This window comes from Nerophis ophidion, linkage group LG02 (assembly GCF_033978795.1).
Source record: "Nerophis ophidion isolate RoL-2023_Sa linkage group LG02, RoL_Noph_v1.0, whole genome shotgun sequence".
NCBI classification, from domain to species: domain Eukaryota; kingdom Metazoa; phylum Chordata; class Actinopteri; order Syngnathiformes; family Syngnathidae; genus Nerophis; species Nerophis ophidion.
In genome coordinates, this window is record NC_084612.1 from 89,201,325 (window position 1) to 89,208,824 (window position 7,500).

Below are 7,500 nucleotides of genomic sequence, written 5' to 3' on the forward strand. Positions count from 1 at the left end.
GAGAGTCCCGTTCACAGCGGAGCCAGCAGGAAACCATCCCAAGCGGAGGCCGATCAGCAGCGCAGAGATGTCCCCGGCCGATACACAGGCAAGCAGTACATGGCCACCGGATCGGACCGGACCCCCTCCACAAGGGAGAGGTTCCTCAGATGTCGGCGGGTGAAAAGGCCAGGGCACACTGAGCAAGGCAAGAGTCCAAAACAAGGAATCCTTTTAGCTCAGGGAGATCTAGAAAATAAACACACAAGAAGTTAGGGAATTCAGGACAAAGTAGTGAAAACGTACCGGGACTGGTTAAGCAGGTATTTAGGACAATTAACCTGTCCTAAATACTGCCAGGTTAATTGAAAACAGGTGTGCCACAAGGTCCGCCCCTTGCCGAGGATGAAACACTGATAACACAGGTGCAGAAAAGGAGAAGGCAGGGTAAGAATAAAACACAATCCTTAAAAATAGGCTGCACCTTTTTTCAAGCCGCAGCGTTCAAAGTGCAGGGAAAAAACTAGCGGCTTATAGTCTGGAATTGACGGACTATAATTCCCCCTTCCCCCTGCCGCCCGGCCTCTCCGCCGCGTCGGCGCCCTCAGTGGTCCCTCTGGGTAAAAGCATCATGTGGTTGATCATCCTGGAAGTAGTCCGTTTCATCATCATAATCATCATCATCATCATCGCCGCAATGGTCGTCGCCGAAAGTCACTTCGGAGCGGTCTATTTGCTGGACCATTAGCACAATCAGTGCCGCTCCGCTTTAAATGGGATAAATGCACAGTTTGGGCAAAAAAGTGTGTGTGTGTGTGTTTGTGTGTGTGTGTGTGGGGGGGGGGGGGGGGGGGGCATGAAGGAGCAAACAAAGGGAAAATAAATCAAATCTGCCCTAAAAATGGGTCGTTTTTCACATTGCTGCAAACATGTTTTATTAAGGGGAAAGAAGGGGGGGGGGGGGGTGTTCAGAGAGGGGGGGCGAACACCTGCCTTAAAATGTCGTCTCAACATCTCCCGCATGCCATTTTGCTTAATTGACTTGGAAATGGCCCAAATGTATTGCTGAGTGCGGTCTAATTAATATTAATAATAAATGCCATTATTAACATCAAAGAACATCTGCTGCCCCTGTTTGCCGCCGCCTTCTCTTTTCATCTGCCAAACAACAACAACGCGCCTTTATTTCCATTTATCCGCTCGCCTTCTTTTTTTTTTGTTTTGTTACTTTTTGCTGGCGCCTCAGCCGCCTTCCCGCGCCTGGCCCGGGTCAGACAGGAAGTGGCGGCGGTGCGGTGTGACCCCCCCCCCCCCCCCCCCCCCCCCCATCCTTCTTCTTCTTCATCCTTTCTTCTTCCGCAAGCGTCCGCCTTCTGCTGGCGGTGATACCTCAGAGAGCCGTCACACACACACACACCTTTTTGTATTTCTTACCTTCTTGAGACCTCCGAATAACGCCTACCTCTTTAAGGACCGCCCTTTCTACAAACCCCGTTTCCATATGAATTGGGAAATTGTGTTAGATGTAAATATAAACAGAATACAATGATTTGCAAATCATTTTCAACCCATATTCAGTTGAATATGCTACAAAGACAACATATTTGATGTTCAAATTCATAAGCTTTATTTTGTATTTTTGCAAATAATAATTAACGTAGAATTTCATGGCTGCAACACGTGCCAAAGTAGTTGGGAAAGGGCATGTTCACCACTGTGTTACATCACCTTTTCTTTTAACAACACTCAATAAACGTTTGGGAACTGAGGAAACTAATTGTTGAAGCTTTTCAGGTGGAATTCTTTCCCATTCTTGTTTTATGTAGAGCTTCAGTCCTTCAACAGTCGTATTTTAGGCTTCATAATGTGCACATTTTCAATGGGAGACATGTCTGGACTTAAGGCGGGCCAGGAATGTACCCGCACTCTTTTTTTATGAAGCCACGCTGTTGTAACACGTGGCTTGGCATTGTCTAGCTTGTTTGATCATATATTGCTACCTTTGCACCTGTCAATCTTTATCTTTGTATGCACATTAAATCAACAAAAAATCCTGACTTTGGAGCAATGTTCACGGACTCTAGTATTTGACTCTATTAGATGCAATGGTTTTCCTGTATTGGGACCTTAATTTCGGTCCTAACTTGTTCACCGGTCCTCATATGGAGGGAACTTTTCCTCGTTGATGTCTCAAGAAGGGTAGAAGTACAAGAACACACACACACACACACACACACACACACACACACACACACATTCTTATTTTTTTCGGGGGAATGAATAGTGAAGTCCTTCTTTAGCTTGTTTTATCATATATTGCTACCTTTTCACCTGTCAATCTTTATCTTTGTATGCACATTAAATCAACAAAAAAATCCTGACTTTGGAGCAATGTTCACGGACTCTAGTATTTGACTCTATTAGATGCAATGGTTTTCTGTATTGGGACCGTAATTTCGGTCCTAACTTGTTCACCGGTCCTCATATAGACGGAACTTTTCCTCGGTGATGTCTCATGAAGGGTAGAAGTACAAGAACACACACACACACACACACACACACACACACACACACATTCTTATTTTTTAGTTTTTTCGGGGAATGAATAGTGAAGCCCTTCTTTAGCTTGTTTGATCATATATTGCTACCTTTGCACCTGTCAATCTTTATCTTTGTATGCACATTAAATCAACAAAAATCCTGACTTTGGAGCGATGTTCACGAACTCTAGTATTTTACTCTATTAGATACAATGGTTTTCTGTATTGGGACCGTAATTCCGGTCATAACTTGTTCACCGGTCCTCATATGGACGGAAGTTTTCCTCGTTGATGTCTCAAGAAGGGTAGAAGTACAAGAACACACACACATTCTTATTTTTTCGTTTTTTTTGGGGGAATGAATAGTGAAGTCCTTCTTTAGCTTGTTTTATCATATATTGCTACCTTTGCACCTGTCAATCTTTATCTTTTTATGCACATTAAATCAATTAAAAATCCTGACTTTGGAGCAATGTTCACAGACTCTAGTATTTGACTCTATTAGATGCAATGGTTTTCCGTATTGGGACCGTAATTTCGGTCCTAACTTGTTCACCGGTCCTCATATAGACGGAACTTTTCCTTGTTGATGTCTCAAGAAGGGTAGAAGTACAAGAACACACACACACACACACACACACACACACACACACACACACACACACACACAATCTTATTTTTTCGTTTTTTCGGGAAAATGAATAGGGAAGTCCTTCTTTAGCTTGTTTTATCATATATTGCTACCTTTGCACCTGTCAATCTTTATCTTTGTATGCACATTAAATCAACAAAAAATCCTGACTTTGGAGCAATATTCACAGACTATTATTTGACTCTCTATTAGATGCAATGGTTTTCCGTATTGGGACCGTAATTCCGGTCCTAACTTGTTCACCGGTCCTCATATAGACGGAACTTTTCCTTGTTGATGTCTCTAGAAGGGTAGAAGTACAAGAACACACACACACATTCTTATTTTTTCTTTTTTTCGGGGGAAATAATAGGGAAGTCCTTCTTTAGCTTGTTTTATCATATATTGCTACCTTTGCACCTGTCAATCTTTATCTTTTTATGCACATTAAATCAGTTAAAAATCCTGACTTTGGAGCAATGTTCACAGACTAGTATTTGACTCTATTAGATACAATGGTTTTCCGTATTGGGACCGTAATTTCGGTCCTAACTTGTTCACCGGTCCTCATATAGACGGAACTTTTCCTCGTTGATGTCTCAAGAAGGGTAGAAGTACAAGAACACACACGCACGCACACACACACACACACACACACACACACACACACACACACACACACACACACACAATCTTATTTTTTCGTTTTTTCGGGGGAATGAATAGTGAAGTCCTTCTTTAGCTTGTTTTATCATATATTGCTACCTTTGCACCTGTCAATCTTTGTCTTTGTATGCACATTAAATCAACAAAAAATCCTGACTTTGGAGCAATGTTCACGGACTAGTATTTGACTCCCTATTAGATGCAATGGTTTTCCGTATTGGGACCATAATTTCGGTCCTAACTTGTTCACCGGTCCTCATATGGACGGAACTTTTCCTCGTTGATTTCTCAAGAAGGGTAGAAATACAAGAACAAACACACACACAAACACACACACACACACACACGGACATGTTCTGGAAGTTTCTCCACCAATCACAGAGGCTCCGGGTAAGAACGTAGGATGTGGAGAAGTGGTCCTTGTCAGGCAGTAAACGGGCGACTAATGCGGCGGCGTTTAATGGTAATTGTTGTTTGCTTAATAAATTCTGTGCGTGGAGATCGGCGGCGGCGGCGGCGGCGGGAATGCGAGCGTCAGCAGTGTAACTAAACCTCAAATTGATTAACTCGCACCCGCCGCACGCTCACGAAGATGGCTGCGCTCCAAAGCAAAACAAGTGTGTGTGTGTGTGTGTGTGTGTGTGTGTGTGTGTGTGTGTGTGTGTGTGTGTGTGTGTGTGTGTGTATGTGTGTGTCCATAGGGCAGGAAGGTGTTGTGTTGCCCCTCCCCCTCCCCCCACTCCAGGCCCATTTTTAAAAGCCTTTCAAATGATGTCATCACATTTTGCCTTCCCTTGTTTTGATTCCCGCCCCCCTCCCTCCCAATTTTGGGGGTGGTCACGTGACACATTAAAATAATGGACAGCCAAATATTTTATTTATTTTTTTAACGACACTTTGATTTCCTGAAAGTGATATCACGGCTATGAAAGGTTGAGGGCGGGAATAAAAGGCCGCCATTACAGGGACGGCCCCCGCTCGATATTGTTTCTTGTTACGGCTGTCAGACGTTGCCGATGATGTTACCACAAGACGCGGACTTCCTGGACCATAAAACTGGTCCACAGTCCTGATTCCAAGAGTATCTGATGAGCGTCGCGTACATGTTGGAGATGTGACCCAAAAAACATAACCCCAGGCAAATATCATCCTGAGAACAAGAGTCCACTATAGTGGACATTTGTTTGTAGTCCATTTCTTTCGTCGGTTACCCTTTATCAAGTAGAAGTGACATTTTGTCTATGAGTTGTCAAGTTTTACAATATAACTAAAACAATTCATCAAGCTAACATTGTTAGCATTAGCCTTGTATGCTAACACGTTTACAAGTCTCTGTTTTTTTCTTTTTTTTTAGTTTATTTCGAACATGAACACACTTACAGTATAATACACATCACAATTTCATATAATTTTGAGAGCCAGCGTCCACTGTAGTCCAATACAGTGGACGCTTGTTCTCCTAAGGGCTAGCATTCACTGTAGTGGACATTAGTTTCGTTAGTTACTCCTTTCCCCCCCAAAAAAAATATATAAAAAACACAAATGTCCACTACAGTGGACGCTCGTTCTCCTGAGAGCCAGCGTCCACTGTAGTGGACATTTGTTTGTAGTTAATTTCTTTCGTCGGTTACCCTTTATCAAGTAGAAGTGACATTTTGTCTTTGAGCCGTGAAGTTTTACAATATAACTAAAACAATTCATACTTACTAAACCGTCCCATGGGTGATGTCTGTAGTTGTCATGCATATTTGTACGTGACATCTTAATTTAATCAAGCTAATGTTGTTAGCATTAGACTTATATGCTAACACATTTACAAGTTTCTTTCATTTTTTTAGTTTATTTCGAACATGAACACACTTACAGTATAATACACCACACAATTTCATATAATTTTGAGAGCCAGCGTCCACTGTAGTGGACAATCGTTTGTAGTCCATTTATTTTGCCAGGTACTTATTACCCCCCCATAAAATGCAAATGTCCACTACAGTGGACGCTTGTTCTCCTAAGGGCTAGCATTCACTGTAGTGGACATTAGTTTCGTTAGTTATTCCTTTCCCCCCAAAAATATATATAAAAAAACACAAATGTCCACTACAGTGGACGCTCGTTCCCCTGAAAGCCAGTGTCCACTGTAGTGGACATTTGTTTGTAGTCCATTTCTTTCGTCGGTTACTCTTTATCAAGTAGAAGTGACATTTTGTCTATGAGCCGTCAAGTTTTACAATATAACTAAAACAATTCAAACTTACTAAACCGTCCCATGGGTGATGTCTGTAGTTGTCATGCATATTTGTACGTGACATCGTAATTTAATCGAGCTAACGTTCTTAGCATTGGACTTATATGCTAACACGTTTACAAGTTTCTTTCATTTTTTTTAGTTTATTTCGAACATGAACACACTTACAGTATAATACACCACACAATTTCATATAATTTTGAGAGCCAGCGTCCACTGTAGTGGACATTGGTTTGTAGTCCATTTATTTTGCCAGGTACTTATTACCCCCCCCCCCCCCCCCCATAAAATACAAATGTCCACTACAGTGGACGCTTGTTCTCCTAAGCCTAAGGGCTAGCATTCACCGTAGTGGACATTAGTTTCGTTAGTTACTCCTTCCCCCCCCCAAAAAATATATAAAAAACACAAATGTCCACTACAGTGGACGCTCGTTCTCCTGAGAGCCAGCGTCCACTGTAGTGGACATTTGTTTGTAGTCCATTTCTTTCGTTGGTTACTCTTTATCAAGTAGAAGTGACATTTTGTCTTTGAGCCGTCAAGTTTTACAATATAACTAAAACAATTCATACTTACTAAACCGTCCCATGGGTGATGTCTGTAGTTGTCATGCATATTTGTACGTGACATCGTAATTTAATCAAGCTAACGTTGTTAGCATTAGAGTTATATGCTAACACGTTTACAAGTTTCTTTCATTTTTTTTAGTTTATTTCGAACATGAACACACTTACAGTATAATACACCACACAATTTCATATAATTTTGAGAGCCAGCGTCCACTGTAGTGGACATTCGTTTGTAGTCCATTTATTTTGCCAGGTACTTATTACCCCCCCCCATAAAATGCAAATGTCCACTACAGTGGACGCTTGTTCTCCTAAGGGCTAGCATTCACTGTAGTGGACATTAGTTTCGTTAGTTATTCCTTTCCCCCAAAAAATATATATAAAAAACACAAATGTCCACTACAGTGGACGCTCGTTCTCCTGAAAGCCAGTGTCCACTGTAGTGGACATTTGTTTGTAGTCCATTTCTTTCGTCGGTTACTCTTTATCAAGTAGAAGTGACATTTTGTCTATGAGTTGTCAAGTTTTACAATATAACTAAAACAATTCAAACTTACTAAACCGTCCCATGGGTGATGTCTGTAGTTGTCATGCATATTTGTATGTGACATCGTAATTTAATCAAGCTAACATTGCTAGCATTAGCCTTATATGCTAACACGTTTACAAGTCCCTGTTCTTTCTTTCTTTCTTTTTTTTACTTTATTTCAAAAATGAACACACTTACAGCATAATAAATCACACAATTTCGTTTCATTTCTCTTTACATCATGTCGAAAAAGGAGTAGGAAGAAGCAAAGCGTATTTAATCTGTTAGTGTCATTAACTTACAACGGCATTCTTTTCGTGTTGTTCCAGTTCCACAAAATT

The 7,500-nt window shown here is 41.3% G+C and overlaps 1 protein-coding gene across 3 annotated transcripts in view; it reads left to right on the forward strand.

The window, feature by feature from the left end:
• The window catches only part of znf536 (zinc finger protein 536), a 650,381-nt gene that overhangs the window by 442,186 nt on the left and 200,695 nt on the right, over positions 1–7,500 (forward strand). The window lies entirely within an intron of this gene.